Source organism: Hordeum vulgare, chromosome 3H, assembly GCF_904849725.1.
Source record: "Hordeum vulgare subsp. vulgare chromosome 3H, MorexV3_pseudomolecules_assembly, whole genome shotgun sequence".
NCBI lineage: Eukaryota > Viridiplantae > Streptophyta > Magnoliopsida > Poales > Poaceae > Hordeum > Hordeum vulgare.
Genome location: NC_058520.1, coordinates 200,113,817 through 200,126,854, shown reverse-complemented (window position 1 = coordinate 200,126,854; position 13,038 = coordinate 200,113,817). Strand labels below are relative to the sequence as shown.

The 13,038-nt window shown below is 52.0% G+C and overlaps 1 pseudogene; it reads left to right on the top strand.

The window, feature by feature from the left end:
* The first annotated feature begins 318 nt into the window (after positions 1-318).
* Positions 319-1,252, top strand: LOC123441626 (annotated as a pseudogene).
* The last annotated feature ends 11,786 nt before the right edge of the window (positions 1,253-13,038 follow it).

Sequence of the window (13,038 nt, the reverse complement as noted above, 5' to 3'; positions counted from 1 at the left end):
ACTAGTTCATCCACCAAGCTCTACGAGAGGCAATCCACCAAAGCATGAGTAGGGTATTACGCTTCTCAGCGGCCCGAACCTGGGTAAACTGTCGTGCTTTGTGTCTTCCTCACCATCAAGTGAGTTCTCTGCCATCCCAAGCGATTAGCGAGTTAGGTGAGGTGAGCCCTCGAGAGATCTCGTACACGCCCCTGAGTTTGAATCTTTAGGGTTTTGCGGAGCCCGAAATCTGACATTTGGCGCCCCAGGTAGGGTGTGTGTGTCAAGGTCTCTCCCAGGGCTCGGCCTGCTGAAGTTGGTCACACTCATGGTAGGGAGATGGTGAATCCGCACGGAGAGGCGGTCCGCTCGCATGGCGCGACCGGCGCAGGCGGGCCAGAACGCCCTGCAACGCTCCGGCACCCCGTTGGCCGATGTTCACACCGGACGGGCTTCCAACGAGCACCGGGCGCTGGAGCATTCACCAACCACATGGCATCCCCCGTTCCCGGACCCTGCAACACGTCCAGGTTGTTCCTCCCCCTTTCGAGTCTATCAGCACCCGACACACAGACATGTCGCGCTCCTAGTGGTGCATGAGCTCAGGCGCCGACACGCCGCCCGCTGCCGCCACGTGGGCAGGCACAGGCGCGCTATTGGGCGCGACGTTGCCGGCGAGACCTAAGCGTGCCCCGTGGGAGCCGCGCTTGTCAGCCCGCATCGCCAGGTGCTACAATGGGGGAACCGCGCGGGCGCGTCCCAAACATCCACTCAGGCCTGCCCCGCTGGGGATCCGGCAGGAGCTGCTAGAGGCACGGAATTTGGCAGCGCTGGGGAGGCGTCGTCCAGTGTACCCCGGCGTGCTTCACGGAACGAGGAGGGAGTACCGAAGGCCCGACTACATCAACCCCTCGAGGCACGCGCAGTTCGACGACGACCGCGTCGACACACATCCGGGCTACGGAGGAAGCAGCGCGGACCATCACCGCGGCAGGAGGTACGCGCGCGACCCGGCGGGCAGCCCCCGCGCAAACAGGTATGAAGAACACCACAGGGGTGGTCCGCGGGGTGGCTTTGCGGGGACGCGCAGCGCGGGTGTCCTCGTGGGGCACACCTGCTGGCTGGAAGCTGCTTCGGGTAGACGTGTGGGTCTGGGGACCGGGGACCTCTCGCTTGGGACGGGGTGGACGCACCCTTCCATCCAAGCCGAGAGGTCCCAATTTGGGAATGGAGGGTGGAGCGCAGGCCATGTTCCAGGGCCATACGATCCTAACCTGGAGGCCGGGGGTGGTATATCCGCCACTACCTCCGGGGCGCGCGACGCTCGCCTAGGGACTGAGTGTTGAACACATGCCCATGTCGCGAGTGCGGGCTTCGTTCGATCGCCAGCAGGTGTTCGGCTACCCGCCGTTGCCCTCAGGTTGGGCTAGCCCAGCCTGGGAGCATGGCCCAGGGTACCAACGTGTGAACCTATGGGGCCCTAGCGAGGCGCGTTGGGGCAACGCCCCAAGGACTCAGGACCTACCGTGTGGGCGAGTTCTCCGGCCAGCGAGCGCTGGGGGCTCCTCCCATGCTCGAGGGCTCGCTCAAGGCGGACCACGCCACGCCGCTACGACCACGGGGACCACGAGCAGGGCACGCGTCTGTGAGGCATGGGGCTCCCAAAGCGTCCCCGGGACCTACATCGATCCGTGACGCATGTGCATCGTCCTTCAATCTTTCCGGAACCTACTTCATCCCGTGACACTCTCACGTAATAACAAGCTGCGGCTGTATACGCCCGGGGCCCTGCAGGACGCAGAGGGATTCCTCCCACGCTTAGTGGCAGCCCTACGCTCCGTGTTGGGGAGAAGACGGAGGTAATCAACACAGTCCACCAATAACTATGCCCGACCCAAAAGGAATCAAGCGCCTATGCCTCAGGGGTAGGGACACCCGCGAGGCCAAAGCGTCCTCGCGACCTCCCAGATACACCCCCACCGTGACAGTCTCACGTAATAACGAGCTACGGTATACACCCGGGGCCCCCTATGGACGCGGAGGTGTCCCTCCCACTCCTAGTGGAAGCCCTATGCTCCGCGCTGGGGGGAGATGGCAGCGGAGATTAGCTTAGGCGTCGAACGCGGCCGTTTTCTCGTTCCTTTCTTGTGTTTTCAAGTTGTTGCCCTCAAGGGCCTCCCCTTTTGTATTTGGAGCTATCAAAAGCTCGAAGATCTCTTTGCTTAATGTTTTGAAAATAAAAGAAGGGCGGGGATTTCTTCTTTATGTTTCTCTCGTTTTACCAAACTCGAGTTCTCTTTCTCCCTTTGTTTTCATTGGTGTTCCGCGGAAACCTCGGGAGACCACCGGGCCTCCCGAGGCAACCACAAGAGGGGCGGAATGGCGAATCGCTCGAGCGTCAAAGGGGACACCTGAGGCACGCCGCAGGAGCCTTAACGATCATGTCACCACTTGCCCTCTTTGATGCCGTCCTCGAATTCCGGTCGGTATCAAGGGAGGTGGGGACCGGCCCCTTAGACACGCCCTTCGTGGACATACCTAATGGTGATGGGGAAATGTCCGGGACTGGGACTTGTCGACGCAGAGCGGTTTGAGTGTCAAGGGGGACTCCTGAGCAACATGCCTCAGGAGCCTTATCGGTCACAATGCCACTCGGCCACCCAGATGCCGCCCATGTCGGCACCCAGGGCGTCGGGGCTCTGCCCCGTGAAGAACAACCTTGGTAACGGGTTGTGCCTCCTGGCGGTAGGGAAATGTGTGGGATCGGGACCTGCAAACACAGAGTGCTGAAACGATCCTCAAACCGCCACACAAGCATGGAGGAAGCGCCATGAACGGAGCCATGCTCGCGGACTAGACCGTCAGCATTGCGACAACACGGGGCCGGCAACGGCCATGGCCAGGAGGAAAGCATCATGCACACCTCGTCTTCAGAGAACGCATTGAAAGGTACCTCCATATACATCAAAGTTGTTGTTAAACCGAGTACATAACCCTATCACGAGAACAAGAAGGCAGATCAGGAGGACGCATCGTCGCCATTGCTCACGCCACAGCCTTCGGGAGCAAGCCTTGTCATTAGGTCTTCCACATGGACCTCGACCCATTCGGCTACGGCGGCGCGAATCATCTCTGGCAACGGACCCAACACTTGCGACGAAGTCAAAGTCTGGGTCGAGGCGAAGGAGGTGGCTGAAGAGGTCCGAAGCCGCTTAACCCAAGAGGTCACGACTCTTATCCTTTGCGAGCGCGTGGGCTTTCTCGGCGCCAGCCTCAAGACATTCGACTGCAATGGAGAAGAAGCCCAAGTACCCAACATCGTCGGGGACCAGAGTGCTTGAGACAACCTCGTCACAGATGTCGCTCAAATCCCGCGAGGCTCTCCTGTTGAGGGATTGGAACATCCAAGATCATTCAAGCTGGAGGCCGCGCGCATGGATTGCCTCTTTGGAGGCCTCTCCAACCAGTGAAGTCGCACTTTCACCTGTTTGTAAAGAAGATACAGTTTACCTTCGGTACTAGCCTGTGCGTCCGGTGCGACCTACCGATGTTTCACTTCCTGATCCAACCTTTTCTGGAGGGCATCGACCTTGTTTTTCAGGTGGTCACGGCGCTTGCAGAAGCGGGACTCTCAGAGCCTCAACTTTGCACGATAGTCAAGAAGAAAAGAACGTTGAGCCTCCGCCACCCCCTGTCAATGTCCTCCTAAAGCTTCGCCTCATGAGAGGCAAGGTATTCCACAGCAAGCGACACATGGCACTCCCTCACCTCCAGACGCTGCTTCACCTCTACAAGCGTCAGCGAATCAGCGGACACTCGAAAGCCCTCACCCGCAGGGAAGAACTCACCAGGCGAACCCCCTAGGGTGGCCCTCAGTTGAGCCTGCTCCTCAATATCAGTGTTGAGGGTGCAAAGCTCCTTGTGGTGATCCTCGGAGGCCCTGCACCGGCGATCAGCTTCCTGAGCCTCGAAGAGAGCATGATCGCGGTCTAACACTGCCACAGCAAGGGACCCCTCTACCTCCGCGCGGGCGCGCTCACGCTGTAGACGGTTGAGGTTCACGACAACTTCAGGATGGCGCCACCCCGACGCAAGGTGCCGGCACTCATCCTCGAGGCGGACTTCAGTGCCGGCAAGCCCCGCTCCTAGATACTGAAGCGCATCCGCCGCTGTGCGGAGCAAGCCCTGCAGCGCAGCACGCAAACCTTCAACAAGCTCCAGTGTCCAACAAGAGCTCTCACTTTCTACATGGTGAACGGGAGAGGCGCACGTGGAGTCTCTCAGCCCGAATCCATGGTCGGGGGTTGGGGGCTCACGCGTAGGTGCTTCGTCGTAAGGAAGCACCCCCTGAGGCCCCACGTCACCAAGAACAGGTGGTCCGGAAGGGAGGCGTAGCACGACCCTAGGAGGCGCCGCAGGCGAGGGGAGCGGCACACTTCTGGGGAGCCGGAGACCACGGGCGAGAAAGACCACGGGAGGCTCACGCACGAGGGACTCGGGAGGTTGAACCTCGTGGGGTGCGAGGGAAGAAACCACAAGATGATCGGCGATCTCGGGTGCGGGAAGCACCGACTCGCCTCTCCTGTCACCGGTGGAGAGCCTACGAAACAAAGGCTCAGAAGGGAGGAGCGTAAACAAAGGACGATGGAGGGTACGGGCGCTTACTCGTCTACAGCGACCCACTTCTTCTTCACCGGAGCCAACCTCGTCGAGGGGCGACCACCCTCAGGCGACCTTCTCTTCCAACCGACGGTGGTGGCCTGGCGTGGAGACACAACATCCCTCTATTGAAGATTGAAGGAGGGAGCGGACTTCCACCGTCAACCGGTCGTCACCACCAACCCAGGCTCGACCCGGAGCAATAGCCGGGGCAGCGGGCAGCGATACACCGCCCACCCGGCTACGGTAGGGGCAGCACGACCAGAGTCTTTGTGGGCCTGAAACCCATTGGTCGAGGCCCCCCAGGGGCGCGTGTCCCCCCAGGGAGGATACCCCACTCATCGAAGAGCGCATCTCTGCGACGAGAGCTTCACGGGCCTCGAAGTTATACAATGGGAGGTTGTTCTGGGGAAGCCCGTCAAGATCACCACCAGTCAGCCGACGCAGCAACTCACGCAAGACGTCAGGGGAGAGGGGCAGGACCTGGATCCTCATTGGGTCACAACGTACCGTGTAGGCCAAATCGGACGGGAGTGGCTCTGGAGATGAGCGATCCGCCGACAGATAAACTCCCGCACCACCATCGCCATCGTCACCCCCTCCCGTTTCAGCTTCTCCAGCCGGGTCAGGACCGGCGTGAGCCGGGGGTCAATAAACTCCTCGCGCAACCACCCCCGGTTCGACGTTGCTGGGGTCGACAGGGGTTGGAACAGGGCTCCGGTCTTGGCAGTTTCGACCTGCACCCACTGCCGACGGAACCCCTCTGCTTCGGGGAGGAGCTCGGCGTCAAGGGCCCCCGGGACCAACGTGTCGGCTATTTCCAAGGACGCGCACCCGGAGCACAGCTCCTCGGAGACTATTTCAAGGGAGAAGTTGTGAAGCAATGCCAAGAAACGGGTAACACCAACAAAGGCGTCGCACAAGAACGTGAAGGCCGAGAGGAGAACCAAAGAACTAGGGTCAAGGTGGAACACGTAGATCTGGTAATGCGAAAGTAGTGCGATGAGGAATCTTGAGAACGGCGGCAATACACTAGAAAGAAGAGTATGGATATGAAGGGTAACCATGGGGGTCGCCATCTCGCCCCGAGGCCATGAACTTGTCCAGATCTTGGTGCCCCCCACTCATTGGAGCCGGCCGCGACTACCAGTCGAACCTTCTCCAACCCCTCGAAGTTCACCATCGTTGACCGGCCCAATGTGGGCCGACGCTCTATCGAGATGGTCGAACCCCGTGAGCCTCCGCTTCTTCCCCATTTCAGAGGCATCGCGAGGAGAATGAGGGGAAAAACAACACGCCACGAGGGCTCAAATGACGGAGCCGGGATCACACAGGAGGAAGAACCGATGGCGAAATCGACGCGAGACGAAGGCGGCTCGTGGATGCGGGTCAAGTGGTTCAGCGAGCCTTGTTGAGGCTGGTCTGGCGCAGAGAAGATGTGAAGACAAGCTTTCAGTTTGCCGTTCATAGGGCCTGGTTGAAAGTGCGTTATATCGACTAGAGGGGGGTGAATAGGAGATTTTTAGAATTTCATCACTGAGGAAATTCCTTTTGAGGAAATTCCTCACTGATGACTAACTTACAGCGGAAACAGTTAAGGATCAGTCGTGCAAACGTTCACCACATCAGTATTACAGAGTCAAGATTATGAGAACAGATTGCACAGTAAGCAGGCACGCAGAATACAGATGATGATTAACTCAAGTGAAGAATTTGAGGTTGAGGAAATTCAGAGAAAGTCTTTAGCAAATTCTTCAAACAGTCACAGTGAAAGTCATCAACACATAATACAGAGAATGTAAAGAGTTGAGGAATTAGAACCCGATTCTTGGTGAAGACTGTTGTTGATGACCCAGTTCCAACTGCTGTGACAGTTGTACATCTGGTTGGGAGCGGCTTGGTATTGAAACCAATGGACACCCAGTCCCGGGACACACAGTCCCTACCGTATTCTCCTTGAGCTAAGGACACACACTCCTCGCCCAACACTCGTGGTAAGTCTTCAGGGCAGACTTCCAAACCCCACAAACTCGGTCACCCAGCGATCCACAATTTACTACTGGATTGCTCTACACCATGACGCCTAACCGTCTGGAGGATGCACAGTCCTCAAAGGTAAAAGGCTTCAGTCCCACACAGGAACAACTTCTTCAGTGATGCTCAATCACTAGGTTTGGTTTGTGGTTTCGGTGGGTGGTGTATTTCCTCACTGATGATTTACTCTAGAAAGCTCTCAGGAATTGGGTTGCTCTTATGACAAGTGTCAGTTTCTAACGGAGAAGCCAACCAGCTAGTGGTTGTGAGGGGCGGCTATTTATAGCCTGGGAGCATCCCGACATGATTTGACATTAATGCCCTTAAATAATATGACCGTTGGAGTGGATAAGACCAGTGACTTGGCGTGGCTATCGAAACGGTCGGGACCCTCAACTGTGAGGGTCCTCATGTCACTCATATTCCTCACTTGAGGCTTTTGGTAGGATTTGGCTTGGGTTGAGCATCATGAGGAAATTCATTCCATAGCGTTACTTTGACCCCCTTTAATAGTACGGTGTTCCTATTCATCAAATGCGAAGAAAGTAAAACAGAGAGCGAAAATCTTCACGCTTCAATTTCTTCAGAATGATTTTCTTCAGGAACCACCGGTCTTCTCAATATCAATATCTTCATGAGGAATATCAATTTCATCACAGATTCCTCGTGATTCATTTCTTCAGCTTCAGACCAATTTCTTCAACTGAAGATATACATTTCTAGGGGTCGATATTCTTCAAATATCTCAAACTCCTCAATGACTTATAGATCCTGTGTACACTTATAAACACATTAGATACTTAACCCATAAGTCTTCAAACCACCAAAATCACTAAGGGGCACTAGATGCACTTACAATCTCCCCCTTTTTGGTGGTTGATGACAATTAGGTTAAGTCTTCAACAGGTATAAAAAATATGAAGTGTAAATACTCTATTGAGGAATTTGGAGACAAGACTCACACAGACTCCCCCTGAAGATGTGCATACCTTGAGGATTTTGCTTTTATAGCATATGCACATTTATTATTTATATCATGGAGATCTCCCCCTGAATCGTGTAGATCATGCATACATATAACATATCATATGAAGAAAATGAAGATGCATGATGGCAAATGGTATCTGACGAATTCCAGCATGCGTGCATTAAAACTTTGAGGAATAAGCATGCGAAGAAAAACGTTCAAAAGCGTTAGAGTACCATCGGGCTTAAGTTACAACTCATTACATAAAAACTTCAGAAGAGCCAAGAGTTTGTAACTTAAATATAGTTCATAAGCCCCAAAAATAAATCCCCTTTGAAGACTAACTCTCAAGTTTCTCCCCCTTTGTCATCAAGTGACAAAAAGGGACAAACTGAGGACTAACGCCCGTGAAGACTTCATTTCTTGGCGGTTGATGAAGATCCTTGGTGCTTCTTGGGTGTAGTCTTCTTCCTTGGGCTTGTTGCGGTGTCGAGTTGTTCCTCATCAAATTCGGCAGTGCGGAATGATGAGAAGGAGTTGTCTTCAATTTCTGGCACTGGAATGGACCTGAACTTCTTCCTGGGAGGCCACGACCACTCAAAGTCTTGCTCAAAGTTCATTTCTTCAAGCTCAGTATGGGTCTTCAGATGTGCAAGAGTAGCCCAGGTGCGATCGAAAACCTCATGCAGATAGTGATGATTAATCTTCACAGAGTTCTGGGTTTCAGTGAGGGTTTTCAAAATGGCACCAAACTGGCGTTTGACCCATTTGTGGTTGTGATCCACCTTCTGATGAAGACTGAGAAGAAGCTCTCTGGTGTTTAGCACGCGAGGAGGAACAGGGCTGGGTGGACGAGTCTGAGTATCGTCCCATGAAGAATATGCGTCTGGCTCTTTAAACTGGCCATCAAGAGGCCTGCTGCCTTCATCAATCACAGACTTTCCTTTTCCCTCAATGGGCTCGAAAGTCTTCTTGTTGACCCGGATAGGAGGCATATAACCAACATGGTTCTGGAAATTTGCGTGGAAGTTGATGCCTGTCCTTGTCCTGATGAATCTCATGATCCATGGTGCATAAATTTTGTGATCATATGGGCACATTGCATTGTCAGGCAAAGTCCTCAAGAAGAAATCATGGATATTCATGGGGATACCATGAATGATGTTGAAGAGGATATTCCTCATGAGGCCGACAACATCTTCTCCATCGTCATGCCCTTTGATTGGCGCGAGCACACTGCAGAGAATGCGGTAGACAGACCGGGGTGTGTACTTGAGCTCATGGACGAGGAATGTGGTTCTTGAGGGTTTTCCTGCAGCCAAAGGCTTCATGAGGACTACCATCATTCCATTTGGCAGCTCACGCTCACCATAAAGCTTCACTGCCCCGTCTGAAGGAATTGGTACGGGCAGTTCTCTGAGGAGTTCAGACGCTGGGGCCTTGTAATGAGTGTTTTGGGTCATCCAGTCGAACACCCATGTGTTGATGTCATCAGCATTGCCCGAGATGTGCAGAGTTGTATAGAACTGAAGAATAAGCTCACTATTCCAATCTGATATGTCTGAGCACATAGGGAGCAAACCTGCATCATGGAGTACACGGAGGACAGGTTCCATGCAGGGAATTTCTTCAAGTTCATCATGAGGAATGTGCCTGTGCTGGAATATCTTGTTGCATCCACAGAGCACAGAAGCATAGTAGTTCATCTGAGTCCTTGTCCAAAACTTCAGATGCCTCATTTGAGGCTTGTCATAGGGATTCTCTCCGATGAAATACATGTGTTTCTCAAAGAAATTTTCTTTCTGAAATTTTCGCCGTTTTGAGAATGGCTGGCGCTGAACTGGCTTGATATTGTGCTGAGGAATGGGAGGGGAAACAACCATGGCAGTCTCTGGGTTGAGCACAATGAAGTCATTGTCAGGGGCGGGAACATTTTCTTCAGCAGTTTCCTCAGGTTGAGGAATGTCATCAGCTGGTATTTCTTGCTCTGACTGAGCTTCAGGCTGAGGAGTTTCTTCTTCCTTCTCAGCTTGAGGAGTTTGGTCAGCCTGTTCAGTGGGAGGAGCCTGCTCAGACTGGACATTTTCTTCGGCTTGGTTTTCGTCAGCTGACTTTGTGGCAGAAGCAGATTCATCAGCAGCTGCAGCTGAAGCTTGAGTAGTCTGTGTCTGAGGAACATGAGGTTGAGGACTATCATCTATCTGGATTTCCTCATCAGTATGCTCCTCAGAGGCAGCATCCTTCATTTCCTCATCTGCCCTTGTAGTTTGGTCACCAATGACGACCATTTCATATGAAGGTGCAACATTTAGAGGCACCGGGTCCAGAGGGGTAGATTCTTCAGTTTCCTTGAGGCGTTTTGCCTCAATCTTTTCTTCTGTTGAGGAATCTTTTCTCTTCTTCGCTTCCTTCTCAGCAGCTCTTGTCTTTTTCGCGTATGATGCAGACAGGATTACCTTCTTCACCTTTGAAGCTTTTGGTGAAGGTGTTTTCTCTACAGATTCTTCAGCAGGTAGTGAGGAACCAGCTGGAACAGAGTCATCAGCCTGCTTTGGTGAAGCAGCTGGATCAGGAGCAGTTGCATCAAGGCTTGCAGTTTCATCAGGAGCGGTCTCGGTGATGATTTCTTCAATGGCCGGTTTATCAGCACGGCGCTCTTGGTTTTTTCCTCACCTTGAGGAATTTCCTCCTCATCAGGAGATGCATCTTCTGGCTGCTCAACCAGGGGCTGAGGAGTTGGTGCTGGTTGTGGGTGTCACTTGTTGTAGTCATCAACAACACTAGTGGCTAGTTTGATGAAATTGCGCTTGATGCTTTTGCGGTCTGATAGTTTGTCACACTTGTCAGTCAAGACTTGCAGCTCTGCCTGGGTTGACACCAATGCTTCAGGCGTCAGCTTGAGGAGATTTTGCCTCAGGAATTTCTCCTTTTTGGCCTTTGCAATCTTTTCCTGCTTGGCCTTCTGTTCCTTCCACTTAGCTTCGTTTATGAAGGTGGCCACCATGTGACTGAGACCAGGAGGAAGTTTCAAATCATCAATGGGTGTGTTTGGGTCTTCATACCATACATTGATGAAATCGAGGAGGACCTTGGGGTCCATGGCCAGAGGAATAGCACTGCCTGATGCTTGTGCTACCCTTTCTTGCTTGTTCCTGATGATGGCTTCCAGGCTTTCATCATCACAATCATCACTTCCCTCTGATGCAGACGGGACTGTGATGATTTTGCTGGGGCTGGGCAGAGGTTCAGATTCAGTAGTTGCCAAAGTCTTCACAGGGGGTGTTGAAGACTTTGTCTCCGAGCTAGTTGCAGCTGGGAGTGAGGAGCTGAAGCTGGCAGTCGTAGTCTTCACGACTTTCTTCTATACTGCCTTTGGAGGTGGAGCTGAGGACTTTGGTGTAGATGAGATGGGTGCTGAGGGTTTTGGCGCTGATGGTTTTGGTGTTGACGGTTTTGGAACCGAGGGTTTTGGAGCTGAGGGTTTTGGAGCTGAGGGTTGTGTGACAGAAGCCTGTGCAAACTTCTCTTGAGGCTTTGAAGCCTTTGGATTTGTTGGCATAGACTGTGGTTGAGGAATCTCGGAGCCTGAGGTTTCTGCTGCTGAGGAATGAGCAGCACCGGAGGCAGCACCTGAGGATTCATTAAATTTCTTCACTGCTGCTTCTGCTTGCTTCTTGAGCTTGGCCAGATGCCTTTGTTTTTCATCTGGGTAGTCATCAAGTGTCATAAGACTTGAGGGATGAGCTACTTGATGATCCTCAAGTGGGGCCCTTCTGCCAGGAGGCTTCAAAGGGAATTTCTTCGCATATTTTGGAGTCAGAAACCTGTACTCCTTCCACTCCTTTGCCCATCTGCGTTCAATTTTCTGCAGCCTAATCTTTCTTTTAGCCATTGTCTCAGGTTCTTCATCAGGCATGCACTAGTCCATGTATATGTCATCAGGAATATCAACAGCTGTGTTCTGCTCCAGTTTCTTTCCTCCCTTCTGTTTCCTTTCTTCCTCCATTTTCTTCAGACGAGGAATTTGCTGATGATTTTGAACTCTTGAAGATTCTGATGAGCCTTGAAGAGTTTCTTCCAGAAACGCTGCAAATGAGTTAATGTGATGAGAACCAAGAGATTCATCAGCTGACATGTGTGTACCTGTGAATAGAGTATAGTTGCGAGGAATTTGGAGAGGTCATATGCGTTCTCAGATTTGAAGAAAATGAAAAAGTTTGACAGTTTGAGGAATATAACCAGTGGTTGAGGAATTTGCTGAAGCATACTGTTCTTGGGTTCCAGATTTGTACAGATCCGAAAATACGCACAATTGAGGAATCTCGTGAAAATCTTAGATGCTTAGCTAGTTCATCAATGATAGTGGTGATGGATAGTGTTTGAGGAATCATGTGCGCATCGTATCTTGAGGAAAACCAGATTTCCCATGGGAGAGGTAAAATTTCAAATCTGAGCTGCTGTAAAAATGGAGTATATTTACCCTAGAAGGTGCGAGCGAAGAACACAAAAGGTCGTGTTGGAGAGTCTCTTTGGTCAAGTGTCCAATGCACCCTAACTTGGCAGCAGAGGACGTCTACGGCGGCGGCGGACGTAGATGTTCCGACTCCGGCGTGAACCTGGCGGCGAAAAGGTTGAGGCAGTGAAGCTCTTCCTTGCCGGCGACAAGACAACCAGCGGTGACACTAGGGTTCGATGGAGAGTTTGATGGCAGGAGAGCGATGAGGCGAAGAAGAAGATACCGAGGGGGATAAGGATCTATTTATAGCCCGAAAGTTACTGTTTGGCGCGAAAGTTTCGGACCGAATAGCCCTTGCCTCTACGTCTCCGCAGGACACGTGTAGCTCCCGTACAATGCGGTGGAGATAGTGGAGATCGTGGTTATCCGATCTTGGGAAGTGGAGTTCAGTTACTGTTCTTTTTAAAGAAAACAATTTTTGAAGATTTGAGGATTTTTGTTACAAAATAATTAGCTGACAAGGATACGGTGAGGATTTTGAACAAAGTTTCAAGTAGAACGCATATGAAGAATTGAATAGACTGGATAAGTATAGCATAGAGGGAAAATAGGGTCCGATCACATTCACTTAGCAGAAAAATCAACTTGAAGAATTAGCAATAAGTGAATGCTGTTGAGGACTAGAAATCACAGTCTACCTAGGCAAATAAAAGTCATCAAGTGTTTTTGAAGATTTTGCAATAGATCATCACAATGAAGAACAGCTCTTTTGAAGAAAAATGCATTGTGAGGAAATTGATTATTTGAAGAAAATCTACTTGAGGAATTTCACATTGGACGGTGGTGTTACCCACCATATAAGAATGTTGATTACAGACGCCGCGTACAACTGTCGTAGGGCCCTGAGAATCAATTTCTTCGTTAATTTCTTCACATTCTGAGT